Raw genomic sequence first — 16,651 nt, 5'->3', positions numbered from 1 at the left:
CCTAGTTCGCCGTCCCATTTCCCGTCCCGTCCCGCCCCTCCGCCGGCCTCGCAACACACCCGCGTCCGGGGGCTCCGTCGCCCCCCTCCCAGCGCGTCGGCTCCACTGACCTCATCGGCTGAGCTCGGGTCCCAGATCCCCGGGCGAGCGCCCGCATCTCCCTCCCCACTCGTCTCCCCCGGCCCGCAGCCGGGTAAGTCCCGGCGTGACCCTTCCCCATTCTGCCCCGCCCAGGTCCGCCCAGGCTCCTGTCTTCGCATTTTTCGGTCCTTTTCGCTTTAGTCTCGCGGCTGCCACTTCGTGTCTACTCTCTCCTTATCCCGCTCACTGCTCAGGAAACCATCTGTCCCACCCTAGCACCTCTCCACCCAGCCTTACCAACTCGCCATTCCCTACCTGCATCCTTCACCACTTTCAAAGCTACTCCCCAGCCATGCACAGAAGCACCATTGTCACTCCTAAGAAAATCTTGGCTGCTAAGTCACTTCAGTCGTGTCTGACTCTGTGCGACCCCATAGACAGCAGCCCACCAGGCTCCCCAGTCCCTGGGATTCTCCAGGCAAGAACACTGGAGTGGGTTGCCATCTTGGAGGGACTAGAAATACCTATCCTGAAAGGCTAGGGGAGGTCACAGTGAGCGGGAGCTTACTCCCCAAAGACAATAAACATTCCATCTTCCCCACCTGTGTAGTTGGGGCATGTGAGGCTGCCTAGTGGTCCACTCCTCAGCTCTGCTTTGGTTTCATGGCTAGAACTTATTTGCAGTCTTGGTAGAGACTAGCTGAGAGGGACTGGTAAATGATGGAGAAATGTGAACAAATAACAGAGCCATCACCCAGAAGATTGAAACTAAGAAAATTCTTATCCCCCCACCCCAGAACTTAAAGTGAAAGTGAAATCGCTCAGTCGTGTCCGACTCTTTGCGACCCCATGGACTGTAGCCTACCAGGTCCCTTCCTCCTTGGGATTCTCTAGGCAAGAATACTGGAGTGGGTTGCCATTTCCTTCTCCAGGAGATCTTCCCGACCTAGGGACTGAACCCAGGTCTCCCGCATTATAGTCAGACGCTTTACCCTCTGAGCCACAGAAAATAGAATGTTTATTCGTGTCTATAAAGCATTTTCTTTACTAAGACAATGACAGAAAATGTTTTACCTCTCCAATTAGGAGGGTTAAATCTCCAGCAACAGAATCTCAAAAAAGGTTTACTTGTATTGGCCAAAATGGCTTAAAAGTTATATTATGAAGAAATCACCTGAAGATAACTGACATTTGGAAGAAGGGAACATTTAAAAGCTTTCTCTCTAGAAATTGTGAATCTAACTACAGCCTGAGGTATATTTGGCATCCCAAGCCCTTTCCTCTTCTCCAAATTTCAGTCTTCTGTTTAGTACATCAAATGCAAAGGGATGGTATTGAATGGCATTAGACATAGGGCTGGATCCAGCAAGGTGCTGGCAGCGTCCTTGGAACAGTAGGCCTGCCTGGAGCCCTTTGAGGGGTGGTTCTTTCCACACCAGTCACTGGCTGTGCAGGAGCACGTCTGACTAAATGTTTCATCTGCTGGACAATGAAGCTCCTTTTCCATGTCTAGGTCTTGCCCAGAAACACTTGGGAATACAGATTACCGAACTCTTTCTCGAAGTTTAATGTTAGAATACGAAACTAATCAAACAAACAGGCCCCTTCTGATTTAAAACTACATCTTCCCAAGGACATTTTAAGCTTTCTAAAGCAGTGCTGTTCAATAGAACTCTCCTACAATGGAATTTGCTTTATCTGTGCTGTCCAATAAGGCAGCCAAATGCCAATGAGCAGTTGGCTAAAATGGTTGGGCAAAGGAATTTTCAATTTTATTTATTAATAATATTGATTTAAGTAGCTCCATGTGACTAGGGGGTTGCCATGTTGGACAGCACAGTTCAAGAGGAAATTCATAATATTTAGTGTCCCCCTACCTGTGGTCCATTGTGAAGAACAAAGAGTCCACCAACACACCAGGATATCCAACTGGTCATCCTTCCACAGGATGCGGTTCATGTAATTGATCTAAAAAATCATTAATTCTCATCAGGCACAGATAAATTACTCGTCAACTTTTACACTATTTTGGGATAAAGTGAACTTCATTTATTCAATATCTATGTGTACAAAACTAAACATTAGACAAGGTGGGAGGCTCTAGATACGGAAATTTCACAAGGTACTCACTGCCACCTATCTGAAATTTATAGTACCATGAAGAAGACAGACATTAAATACCACAATACAAAATGAATTCCCGTGATGACAATTGATATGAAGGGAAAGTGTAGAGTACTCAAAGGGTATTGACAAGATCATCTAATTCAGTCTGGGAGCCAGAAAATTCATTTTTAGATACTGAAATAAAATGAAAAAAATGGAAATGATGTTCCATACTGGCTAAGTGACCTTGGGAAAATTATTTAAATTATCTGAGCTTCAGATTTCTCATCTGAATGTAAGTACATTTCTGTGGGGATTTATTAAGATATTATATGTAAATACTTAGCACAGTGTCTAGTTCATTTAGGCGCTCAGGAAATGTTTGTTCTCATTTTCTAACCCTTCATAATAAAATCTCTTTGATATCACCTTGCTTATTTTTAATGATATTCCACTTTTATTTAACAAATATTTATTTAGTGTCTATAATAAGCTAGACACTATTCTAAAGAAACAGCAAACAAAACAGTCAAAGCCCTTGAATTCATGGAGATTATATTCTACTTGGCCACCTCATGTGAAGAGTTGACTCATTGGAAAAGACTCTGATGCTGGGAGGGATTGGGGGCAGGAGGAAAAGGGGATGACAGAGGATGAGATGGCTGGATGGCATCACCGACTCGATGGACGTGAGTGTGAATGAGCTCCGGGAGATGGTGATGGACAGGGAGGCCTGGCGAGCTGCGAATCATGGGGTCACAAAGAGTCGGACACGACTGAGCAGCTGAACTAAACTGAACTGAAGGAGAGATTGCACACACACACACCCTTGTACATATAATATGCCAGGTGATGATTATTTTGAAAAAATATAGTGGATGTGCACTTGTGTCAGATGAGGCCTTTTAAAATATATTGATCAGAGAAGTTCTTTCTGATAAGTTTAGCAGAGAACAAAAGAAAGTGAGGAAACCAACTATAAGTATATCCCAGAGAAGACTGTCCAGGAAGACAGAATAGTCAACACAAAGGCCTGAGATAGACATGGTAAATTTTAGAACAGCAAAGAGATCAATATAAGTTGAAAATGGAAGGGAGTTGGTGACTTGCTAATTATTTAAGCTAGTGTGGTTCAGTAGAATTGTAATGTGAGCTATAAACACAAGTAAATTTTTCGTGTAGCTACAATTTTTAAAAGTGAAATTCTAATAACACATTTCATTCAACTTAATATATACAATATATTATCATGGCAACAAGTAATCAGTATTAAATTTTTACTGTGAAAATTTACATTATTTTTTAACCAGTTCTGTTTTCCAAATCTATTGTATTTCTTACACTTAGAGCACATATCAGTTCAAGCTAACTACATTTCCAATGTTCAGTAGATACAGGTAACTAGTTCTACTATATTGGACAGTGTATATTCTGAGCCTGGAAGACATTTGAAAAGAATTTCTTTTATTCTGAGTGACAGTGAAGGTGTTAAGTGGTTTTTATTTATGTCTTTCAAGACCACTGTAGCTCTCATGGGGAAAAAAACAGAGGGGAAACAAAAGTAGACTCAGGGAAAGCATTTAAAACATTGTTGAAATCACTCCATGACTTTGAAACAGAAGAAAAAGAGTGTTCTTTCCTTCTTTCCATCGTGTCTGCACCTCTTCCTCACTTGTAATAAGTAGAAGGACTGGGTAGGTTTGTTATATGAGTTTAATTTCATATTTATTGAGATTCCTCTAGCTATTTATTTGTTATTTCCCAAAGTCAGTGAAGTAATTTTCTCATACTCACTTTAATTTTGAAGATACATGATTTTTAGGGTAGATAATTTTCTGGGAAATATCTACCAAGGACTAAGTTTTTTATTAAAAAATAAAGTAATATGTTCTAGGAATAATATAAGGAAAAAATTTATTTGGATAAGCAGGGTGAAAAGTGACAGCTTTGTATAGAAACTTATCACTGAAGACAAATAAACATAATAAATGCATATTAAAATATAGCCAGATCAGAAGAAAGAATACAGAAATGTAGGTCAATGTACAATATTTCTGGCTAAAAATGTCTGATAGAATTACTATTCTGATTTAAAGAATAATGTTTCAATATATACACCTGTGAATCACCTGATTAGAAATCCCTATGAAGCACCCCAATAGTAGATTTTGAAAAAATAATAACAGAAATTTCATAAATTATAATAGTTTACAGGCGAAAGGTACAAAACAGATTCTCTGTCTTCTCCAGATCCTTTAACAGTTTCAAGCATGTCCATATTTGCCTATTGTAACACATGAATCATTTGCCTCCTTCTCCAAGCTGAAGCTGTTAGGACCTAAGGGACCATCTGGATTCACACTGAAGCAGAATTCTCACAGGAGTGTGTCCCTGGCTTTGGAACGACACTATGTCAACCACCCTGAAACCAAGTCTGGTACACTTAGAGCCCTTCAGCAGACTGTTCTGAAGGTTTTAGTTGATTGGAAAGAATTAGTGAGAACTTTAAAATCACAGACAAAGGTCCAAGTGAATTAAAAGGAGGCTGCCATCCAGCCATCTCATCCTCTGACACCCTCTTCTCCTTCTGTCTCAATCTTTTTGAAGTAGGCGTCAGACCATGGACAGTATAGTCCATGGTGTCGCAAAGAGTTGGACACGACCAGCAACTTTCACTTTCAGAGGCCGAGATGGCTGGATGGCATCACTGAGGCAATCGACATGAACTTGGGCAAACTTCCAGAGATGGTGAGGGACAGTCTATGGGGTCACAAAGAGTTGGACACAACTGAGCAACTGATCAGCAACATAGTCTGATCAGTTACGAAAGTTAAATATTTAAATACATGGTTCAATACACGCTTCTGTTACAAGGTGTAAGCAAAGACACTTTGATTTAGTACTTTACTGTGATATTTAGAATGTTATCATTTTTTTTCCTGACAGATCAAGACTAAGCTGATTTCATTTGCATGAAGCAATTCTGGCATCTAGTGGTTAATAATCATAATGTAATTCAGTTTATTTCTAAGGGACAGATTGTGTTGTAAAATAGTATTAACATCACCAATGAAGATTATAAACATAGAGCCGTAGTAAGATAACCATTTATATTTTTATTTCCTCAGAAATCAGCACATAAGGGGATGATAGAAGCTCATATACTGAAACATGAAAAGGTAATTTTTTAGAGAACATTATAAAACTGTAAGTTTTAAAGCTACTATTGATGTGCATTTAGCTAACCAACATGAAGATATTATAGTTAATTTTTTTATACTGACAATACTTAATGCTACTAAGGAATTATTAATTTCTTTTTTGTGTATGATAAATGGTATTGTGACTATGTTTTTTAAGAGAAGTTCTTAGTTTTCAGAAATATATACTGAGGTATTTATAGATGTACTAGTATGATGTCTGGAATTCAAATAATATCAGATTGAGGGTGGTGCTAAGCGGATGGCCGTGTGGAGGGTGATGGGGTAAGAAGGGACTGAATGACCAAGTATTGATGATTACTGGGACTGGGTGATTATCTCTGGGGAGATTTAATATTCTCCATAATAAAAAGTTTAAAGAAAACATTTTAAGATCAGCATACATTCAGTTTTTATTTCCTAAAGTTTTATCTAAGACATGATGCACCTGTTCGAATTATCAGTATACTCTGAGAAGAAGGCAATGAAACTATGGCTGTCACTTATGAAAGGGTTAAGAGGTGACCATTTCAGAATTAACACTTGCCTATCTTCAATCCCTCCTGGGCCCGAATGACAGTCTCTTAGACATAAGCAAAACATCCAATCAAGCTTTTACAAATTAGGAAGCACTGTTTGTGATGTGAGGATTTGTTTTTTTTTTTTCCTGTAGTTGTCTATGATTAGGCAGTGAGCTTCAAGATCTTCAGAGAGCTTCTAATCACCAATCTGAATTTATTCTAAAAAGATTTTTTATTTTAATTTTCTCTTTTAGCTACTCTCCTAAAATACTAATAAACTTCAACTTAAAATTTACTGTCTTAAAAAGTTAAAATGTACATGCCATCTTTCCTCTGGTTTAATTTTCAAACTCAGTTAATTACTTGGTTTCTTTTCCTGTCCTACAGATCACTGCTGTTGAAAAGAAATAATATGATCCACATATACAATTAAAACTTCTCTAGAACCCACATTTTAAAGAGTAAAAACAGGTGAAGTTAATCTAAAGAATGCACTTTATTTTACCCACTATATCCAGTTCTATTAAGTTTTAAAGCTCATTTTTTGAATAGTAAAAAGACAAATGGATTTCAAAACATTTACAGGATTTATTGTGCTACTTTCTTAAGTATTGACATATAAATATTCATACTGATCAATACAAATATGATACATATGTATGTATGTATGTAAATACAGGTATATACAGTGAATATATATATAATATTTTTCTTTATAGCCACACTATCATTATGGAATAAACGTAAGAGGAGAGATTAGGGGATCTTGTCTTTTTTCTCATGAATATTTTTATTAAATTTCAGAATATTTTATAAGAAACAAGAAAAGTTAGATATCACCTTTTCCAACCCGTTGTATAGTATCTTGAATGAGTGAGTTTATAAAAAGTACAGTTTATAATTTAATTTAAGGCTATTGTATCCAGTAGTGGATTTTAGAAGTTCATAGTGAGTAAATAAATGACACAAATCTTTCAATAGTCTTGAAGTCTGGTTTGATAGATTTCAATAAAGTATCAGCATGGGGAGGGCAGAGCTTTTATTTTCTGGCACTCTCTGTGACTTTTACTTGGTTTGGAAAATATATTTATGTTCATAAAATATTTATTCATCTTAACATATAATAGGTTTGTTATTTATATACCAGTTAAAATTGTAATAATTTCTAATTTTTAGCTTATCATATGACAAATATTTGGGATCCTGATTAAATTTTAAGATGGTAAAGGGATCCCAAGAACAAAATACTTGAGAACATTGGTTTTGGTCTAAGGAAATTCCTTCATTTATCTTTTTCTCCTGAAAATAGCACAATTTTTTTGAGAGAGGAATAATTGAGTTAGAATGTCTTGTTCCTGTCCTGATGGGACATTGACTTTAATAGTTTGCAGTGACATGAGAGTGACTAGGATTCTGCAATTCTGAAACTTAGACATGTTTACAAGTATGTTACTGTTTCCGTGGTTTTCAAGTCACACCTACTGCATTCTAGGAATCCGGTAGTTTAACGTGTGTGTGTGTGTGTGTGTGTGTGTGCGCGTGCTTTGCTGCTATTAGAAGGGAATAGCAGGAATGAATCTTCTGAGACACAGTTTAAATCATTCAGACATTTTTGATGTTGGTTTGTATCTAGTAACTTAGTATCTTCAAGAAATTTAGGAGTATAGTCTTCCTCTCTATAAAAACAAACCACAGGGAAATACATTATTCTAAGGCTCCAGCCATTTTGTAATACTGGGCCAAAAGAAGAATGTCTCAGGAAATTAATTCTAGAGCTGAAGAATCATAATATTTAGTGAAGAAGGTAGAGGATAGCATTGCCATACCAATAAAACTGAAGGGGCAACTATTTGTCTTTTGAAGCCACTTGGAGCTCTAGGAATAGACGGAATGTAAAATCTAAATAAAATTGTGTGAACTAATTGAAAAAGGTAAACTGGCTCTCATAAATAAAATAAGTGATCACAATTTGGAGACTGCTATACGACTATTGTTCAAGATGCAAAATATGAGTGTGTGTGTTTTGGGGGCGGGGAGTGGATGATGATAATTTCATTCCCTGGGCCCCTGCGACCTTAGTTCTGAATCTTATTGGGCAGAAAGAGGACTAGAAGAAAAGCCTTAGTAAGAGAGGAATAAGAGCAAATACTAGCCTCATAGCTAAGTGATTTCTCAGCAGTGCTTTCTGCTTTCATCTCCCAACTGGGCACAAAAAGATTCAAAAGGAGACATGGCTGAGGCACACCCAAGAAATGAGTGAGGGGTGGAGCAGTACATTTTTAAGACCTTTGGTAGAGTTATGCTCACCACACCCTCCATACCACACCACACATTTTTTTTTTCCAGACTGAACTTCCCATGTCTACCTTTACAGAAAGCAGAACAGAAATAGCAACAGATTCATCTGAACTAGATTAAAATTAAATTTAGGTTTTAGTATTAGCACAGAATTGAAACTCCAGGATGTGACAGAGCCATCAGATCAAAACTTCTTATAGATGTTTAGAACCCAACTGGCCTGACACAATGAGTAATGAAAACCTTGGCACTTAGGTTGCTGTTTCTTAAAGTGAGACACTCAGAACTCCTGTGAGTATTTCTAATATTTTATTGTGCATAACTAGTAAGTCTGGATTTCTTCTGATTTGGAATCACTGAGCGTGGAAGAATCCACATTTATAAAAAGACATCAGAGCAATTCTTAAACATGCTGAAATTTGTTATCTACTGTTCTACTCTTCCTTGATAATTGGGATAATTCAAAGTCCTAAGAACACCTATTAAATAAATTAACATAAAAAACAAAACCGCTGTATACTTCTACTGACATTTACCAGCTTCAAAAAAGAGTGGACAGATAGCTAAAATTTTATGTTCCCCAAGCTCAAATGATATTAATAGAAGAACCCTCATTCACCTGCTGTTTGCAAATTGTGTCTATAAACATTTGTCTCTGCCTTGGTTTGGGTTCCTCCAGAAGAAGATTCAGAAGAATTTGGGAGCATGTAGTTTATTTGAAAGTAATTCCAGGGAATAATGGAAGGAGAGTGGAGACGTGGATTTAAAAAAAAAAATAGTAAGGGAAGGAATCCAGTAAAGGGTGAATTCTGAGGTCCGTTACTATTGAAGCTAGCTGGCGTTTAATCCCCCTTGGGAAACTTATAGTCAATACAGACCATGGCATCAGGCTTATCCCTCAGAAGAATGAAGTTGCTGACTGCATGCACACTTTCACTTCCGCCAGTCATTGATTATGGGCGGTACCTGGGTGACACTAGTTTGTTTTATACGTCTCTCTGTCTTCTGTATCTTCTGTGAATTGGTAAATTGGTATTAGGATCTAGAGAACTGCCAGGTGCAAGTTCAATTTTTCTTTTTGAGAAAAGTCCTTAATAGATGATACTGTGTGCGTTCAGTTGTAAAGAACTTTCAGTAGTTGTTTCAGTCACTACGTTGTATCCGATTCTTTTGTGACCCCGTGGACTGTAGCCCACCAGGCTCCTCTATCCTTGGGATTTCCCGGGCAAGAATGCTGGAATGGGTTGCCATTCCCTTCTCCAGGGAATCCTCCCAACCCAGAGATCGAATCTACATCTCCCATTGGCAGGTGGATTCTTCACCACGGAGCCATCAGGGAAGCTCAAACAAAACTAATCAACAACACCACACTGTGTTCTTTCAGTAGGAAGCACACAATATCTGTCTCTGTTTCTGATATGCCATTGATAATGAATTCACTGGGATAATGAAGTTGCTCCATCGTGTCTGACTCTTTGCAACCCCGTGGACTGTAGCCTCCCAGGCTCCTCCATCCATGGGATTTTCCAGGCAAGAGTACTGGAGTGGGGTGCCGTTTCCTTCTCCAGGGGATCTTCCCAACTCAGGGATTGAACCCAGGTGTCCCGATTACAGATGGAGGCTTTACCCTCTAAGCCACCAGGAAACTAATAAATTCCTAGGTTCATTAATTCATTAGAAGTTGCAATGGGTAATAGTTCTAATCCTACCATTGCCTAACTCTTTATTAACTGGAATATCCTTATGAAAACTTAAAATCTGCATGGATAAAGTCAGCATCAATGCTTCTTTTATCTTTTCATTTTGATGATCCAGAGATTTTTTTTCAGTAAAGATGTTTATATTCAATTCCTCAGAAGACCTGGCTAGGTGAAATTAATTAATCCAAAATCAGAAGTTTTGTTGCTATCAGAAGTAATCTCATTTTCTGCTATTTAATCCCCAATCATTATCACTAATATTCTAATCTACAAATCAAGACTTAAAGCTGTGACTGTGAGAAGAATAAAATGCTATATTTTCCTATTTTTACTTTTTTATGCATCAAGTTGCATTTATAGAGCTTCTAAAATTTGGAAGCTGGCTGTGAATGTAAGGTGGGAAGTATTTGTTTATTTATTTCCTAGCCATCTGGAATTTCTGGTTTATTGTTTATAAAATTATATATGAATTATAGGAAATTTTTCTTTGCATGGCTTCACAAGTGAATTCTATCAAACATTTAGAGAAGAGTTAATACCTATTCTCCTGAAACTATTCCAAAAAATTGCAGAGGAAGGAATACCCCCAAACTGACTCTATGAGGGCACCATATCAAAACCACTGATATCAAAACCAGATAATGACACCACAAAAAAAGAAAATTACAGGCCAATATCCATAATGAACATAGATGCAAAAATACTTAACAAAATACTAGCAAACTAAATCCAGCAATACTTTAAAAGAACCGTACACCATAAACAGGTGGGATTTATCCATGGATGCAAGGATTTTTCAACATCCTCAAATCAATCTGTGTGATACACCACATCAACAAATTGAAGAGTAAAAACTATATGACCATCTCAATAGATACAGAAAAAGCTTTGGACAAAGTTCAACACCCATATATGATCAAAACTCTCCAGAATGTAGGCACAGAAAGAACATACATACCAGTGAAAAGCTGAAAGCATATCCTATGAGATCAAGAACAAGACAAGCATGTTCACTCTTGCCACTTTTATTATTAAACATAGTTTTAGAAGTTCTAGCAGTGGTAATCAGAAAAGAATATGAAATAAAAGAAATCCATATTGGAAAAGAAGATGTAAAGCTGTCCCTGTTTGCAGATGATATAATATTATACATAGAAAATCTGAAAGATATCACCAGAAAACTACTAGAGCTCATCAATGAGTTCAGTAAAGTTCATTTTATGGGCAAACAATGAAAGGTCAGAAAGAGAAATTAAGGAAAGAATCCCATTTACCATTGCATCAAAAATAATAAAATATCTAGGAATAAACCTCCCTAAAGAAGGAAGATGACCTGTATTCTGAAAATTATAAGATGCTGATGAAAGTAATCAAAGATGACACAAATAGATGGCAAGATTTACCATGTTCTTTCTTGGATTGGAAGAATCAATATTGTCAAAATGACTATATTACCCAAGACAATCTACAGATTAAATGTTATCCCTGTCAAATTAACAATGGCATTTTTCACAGAACTGGAAGAAACAAATCTTAAAATATGTATGGAGACAAAAAAGACCCCAAATAAACAAAGCAATCTTGGAAAAGAAAGATGGAGCTGGGAGAATCAGCACCCCTGACTTCAGACTAATACAAAGCTACAGTCATCAAAACAGTATGGTACTGGCACTAAGCAGAAATATAGATTAATGGAACAAGATAGAGAGCCCAGAAATAAACTCACCCAACTATAATCATATAATTTATGACAAACGAGGCAAGACTACACAATATTGGAAAGATAGCCTCTATAACAAATGGTGCTGGGAAAACTTGACAGCTACATGTAAAAAAATTAAATTAGAACATTCTTTAATACTATACACAAAAATTACCTCAAAATGGGTTAAAGACCTAAATTTTACACCAGATACTATAAAACTCTTAGAAGAAAACATAGGCAAAACACTTTTTGCCTTAAATTGCAGCAATATCTTTTGCAATCCATCTCCTAGAGCAATGTAAATAAAACAAAAATCAATAAATGAGAATTAATTCAACTTAAAAGCTTTGGCACAGCAAAGAAAACCATAAACAAAACTATAAGACAACCCCAAGAGCATGAGAAAATATTTGCAAATGATGCAACTGACAAGGGATTAATCTCCAAAATTTACAAACAACTCATGTGTCTCAGTATTAAAAAAAAAAAAAAAGGCATAAAATGGGCAGAAGATCTAAATAGACGTTTAACCAAAGGAGACATGCAGATGGCTAAGAAGCACATGAAAAGATGTTCAACATAGCTAATTAGTAGAAAAATGCAAATAAAAACTATAATAAGGTGTCACCTCACACCAATCAGAATGGGTATCATCAAGAAGTCTACAAGTAATAAATGCTGGAAAAGGTGTGGAAAAAAGGGAACCCTCTTGCACTGTTGGTGGGAATGTTAATTGGTACAGACAGTATGGAGAAAAGCATGGAGGTTCCTTAAGACTGAAAACAGAACTATTATATGATTCAGCAATCCCACTCCTGGGCTTATATCCAGAAGAAAACATGACTCAAAAGGATATATGCACCCCAGTGTTCATTGTAGTACTATTTACAATAGCCAAGACATGGAAGCAACCTAACTGTCCATCAACAGATGAATGGATAAAGAAAATGTGGCACATATATACAGTGGACTACTACTCAGCCATTAGCAAGAAATAATGCCATTTAGCAATGTGGATGGATCTAGATATTATTACACTGAGTGAAGTCAGACAGACAAAGACAAATATCAAATTATATGCATATGCATATATGCACTTATGTGCAGAAGCTTTAAGAAATGATACAAATGAACTTATTTACAAAACATAAACAGAATCCCAAACTTAGAGAAGGAACTTAATAGGTACTTGGACAGAAGAGTGGAGAGGGATAGATTGAGAGTTTGGGATTGATATGTACACATTGCTATATTTAAAATATATAACCAACAAGAACCTACTGTATAGCACAGGGAACTCTGCTCAATATTCTGTAATAACTAAATGGGAAAGGAATTTGAAAGAGAATAAATATATAACTGAATCACTTTGCTGTATACCTGAAACTAACACAACATTGTCAATCAACTATACTCCAATATTAAAAAAATAAATAAAAACAGTTTAGTTGGGGGTGAATATCATAAATACAAAAATCTTCTAAACATGGTTCTTTTATACAGTAAGTGTTTATGCAGTTATTTTCTATGTGGTTTTGGCTTCATATGTAGCTCAGGGTCTTTTACTATTTGTATTTCAGTTTCTTTTATTCTTACATTTTCATGAACAACCAAGCAATGTTAGATATCAAGAGATTTAAATTCATGCTCCTCTCTCAGTGCTATCACGACATGACTGAACCTTCCAAAGGAAGTCCAATTCTGCGAAGCATTTCTTCTCCTATAAAATGAAGGTATATTCATGCAAAGTACGTGTTGCCAATTTATTTCAGAAAGCCTGTCTTTACCAGTGAAGTGAGCTACCCCTTGGAGGCTTTTGATATTGTCTCATGAAAAATGTCATGAATTTACAAGGACCTAATATTTATCCATAAGTGACAGAAATTAAACATTGAAGACGGTGAGGGGAGGGGGAATTGGATGAAAGTGGTCAAAAGATACAGATTTCCAATTGTAAGACAAATAAGTACTAAGGATATAGAGTACAATATGATGACTATACAGTAACCCTGCTGTATGATCTGTGTGAAAATTAAGAGTATATCCTAAGAGTTCTTATCACAAGAAAAAAAAAGTATCTATATAAGATGATAAAGGTTTACTAAACTTATTGTAATAATTATTTCACAATATGTAACTTAATCATTACACTATACACCCTAAACATAGTCACTGCTGCATTATATCCAAAACTGGGGGGAAGAAAACTAAAAAAGTAAATTAAATAAAATGAGGGGTATTGGGCTAGAGCACAAGTTGGTAAACTGTGGCCTACATGCCAAATCCAATCCACTACTTTTTTTTTGGTAGTATCTGAGAATTTTTTATGTATTAAAATGGTTTTCACTTAAACATTGTTATTTTTAAACATTATGCAAGTATCTATATAGTATCCTGAATTCCGCCTTTTGGTTTACAAGTTTAACTCCTGGGCTATAGCAATGATTTTCAAACCGTTTTCAGCAGCAGAAATTTTTAAAAAGAGGGAAAAAATCTAATTCTAACTCCTTTGATTAAAATAAATAAATGTGTATTTAAATTGCATAAAAATTTTAAATGCTTACTAAAAAATTCAAACAGGAACAATGAGGTTGCTTTGATGAAGATGTTAGACTAAAGAAGGAACAACAATTTTGACATTGAGGACTACAGATGACAATTACAGTCAGTGCAGATTCAACCTACAATTTATTCCTGCATATTTTTTGTTGGATGATTTCAAAAATAAAATCCTGTTTCAAGAAGATAAATGGTTATAAATAGTAGCAATTTTTTAAACAGCTCACCTTGGCAATCTAAGGGCACTCTGAAATTAATCCACATTTTAAAAGAGAAGTAGAAAATTTTGATTTTACCTATGACATAAAAAAAAAAACCCTCATAATCAAAATATAGCAATCAGACATGAAGCACCAACAATTTGGAAAAAGATATAAAATTGTCTGTATATTTTAACTCTTTTCAGTGTTTTCGTGTCATTGCACCACTGACAGCTGTGCTGAGGAGCAGGCACAGAGCAGAGTGTATTCTATAGTCTGATGTAAATGGACAGAAGCAAGCTGGGATTTTAAAGAATGTGGTGAAGACTGCAGGCTTCTTGTTCCAGTGTTCCTCAACACAGTGGTCAAACATGTGCACAAATATGACAGTTGAAGTTACATTCAAAAGCTCAAGCAGAAACAAGGTGACTTGAAATCTCAAGGAAGTTAAACTGAATTTAAATAGAAGCTACATTTCAAGAGATGAGATTAGGAACTAAGCTGAAAATTGGGTTGAGAAGAAATTACTTTCAAAAATCTGTTATTTGCCCATAAAGTAGATTATACCCTGTCTTGCATATAGAGCCCCATGTGGTATATTTTTCACCACTCAAGTTTGAGCACTGCTGAACTAGACTAGGAAAAAGAATACTTTTAAACGTGTGGGTATTCTGCCTTTAAGGAAAATGATCAAACATTTGCAGTTATTAAAAGGTGGGTGGAGAATGCTATGATGCCCCTTGCCTTCAGGGTTTAACTGCTATTGATGTACCTTAGGAGCACGGCAGGTTGTAGTGTGGACCAAGTGAGTTAAACAAGATGAACACTCCAAGAATATGGTCTGGAACATAGGAAGTGCTTAATAAAGATTTTATTTTATTATGAGCCCGGAAATAAACCCATGCACCTATGGGTACCTTATTTTTGACAAAGGAGGCAAGAATATACAATGGGGCAAAGAAAGCCTCTTCAATAAATGGTGCTGGGAAAACTGGACATCTACATGTTAAAGAATGAAATTAGAACACTGCCTAACACCATACACAAGGATAAACTCAAAATGGATTAAAGACCTAAATGTAAGGCCAGAAACTATAAAACTCTTAGAGGAAAACATAGGCAGAACACTCAATGACATAAATCAAAGCAAGATCCTCTATGACCCACGTCCTAGAGTAATGGAAATAAAAACAAAAGTAAACAAGTGGGACCTGATTAAACTTAAAAGCATTAGCAAAGCAAAGGCAACTATAAGCAAGGTGAAAAGACAACCCTCAGAATGGGAGGAAGTAATAGCAAGTGAAACAACTAACAAAGGATTAATTTCCAAAATATACAAGCAGCTCATACAATTCAATAGCAGAAAAAGAAACCCAATCAAAAAGTGGGGAAAAGACCTAAACAGACATTTCTCCAAAGACATACAGATGGCAAACAAACATATGAAAAGATGTTCAAAATAGCTCATGATTAGAGAAATGCAAATCAAAACCACAATAAGATATTACTTCACACCAGTCAGAATGGCCCTCATCAAAAAGTCTACAAACAATTAAAAATAAATTTTAAAAAAATGTTATTTAAAAAAAAGTCTACAAACAATAAATGCTGGACAGGGTGTGGAGAAAAGGGAACACTCTTGTACTGTTGGTGGGAAAGTAAATTGATATAGCCACTATGGAAGATGGAATGGAGATTCCTTAAAAAACTAGGAATAAAACCACCATATGACCCAGTAATCCCACTCCTAGGCATATACCCTGAGGAAACCAAAATTGAAAAAGACACATGTATCCTGTTGTTCATTGCAGCACTATTTACAACAGCTAGAAAATGGAAGTAGCCTAGATGTCCATTGACAGATGAATGGATAAAGAAGTTGTGGTATATATACACAATAGAATATTACTCAGCCATGAAAGGAACGTGTTTGAGTCAGTTCTAATGAGGTAGATGAACCTAGAACCTATTATACAGAGTAAAGTGAATCAGAAAGAGAAAGATAAATACCGTATTCTAACACATATATACAGAATCTAGAAAAATGGTACTGAAGAATTGATTTACAGGGCAACAATGGAGAAACAGACATAGAGAATTTACTTATGGACATGGGGAGAGGGGAGGAGAGGGTGAGATGTATGGAAAGAGTCATATGGAAACTCATATTACCATATGTAAAATAGATATCCAATGGAAATTTTCTGTATGGCTCAGGAAACTCAAACAAGGGCTCTGTATCAACCTAGAGGGGTGGGGTGGGAAGGGAGATGAGTGGGAG

Source organism: Bison bison, unplaced genomic scaffold (assembly GCF_000754665.1).
Source record: "Bison bison bison isolate TAMUID 2011002044 unplaced genomic scaffold, Bison_UMD1.0 scf7180017864311, whole genome shotgun sequence".
Taxonomy (NCBI): domain Eukaryota; kingdom Metazoa; phylum Chordata; class Mammalia; order Artiodactyla; family Bovidae; genus Bison; species Bison bison.
Note: the sequence above shows the minus strand (reverse complement) of the source record.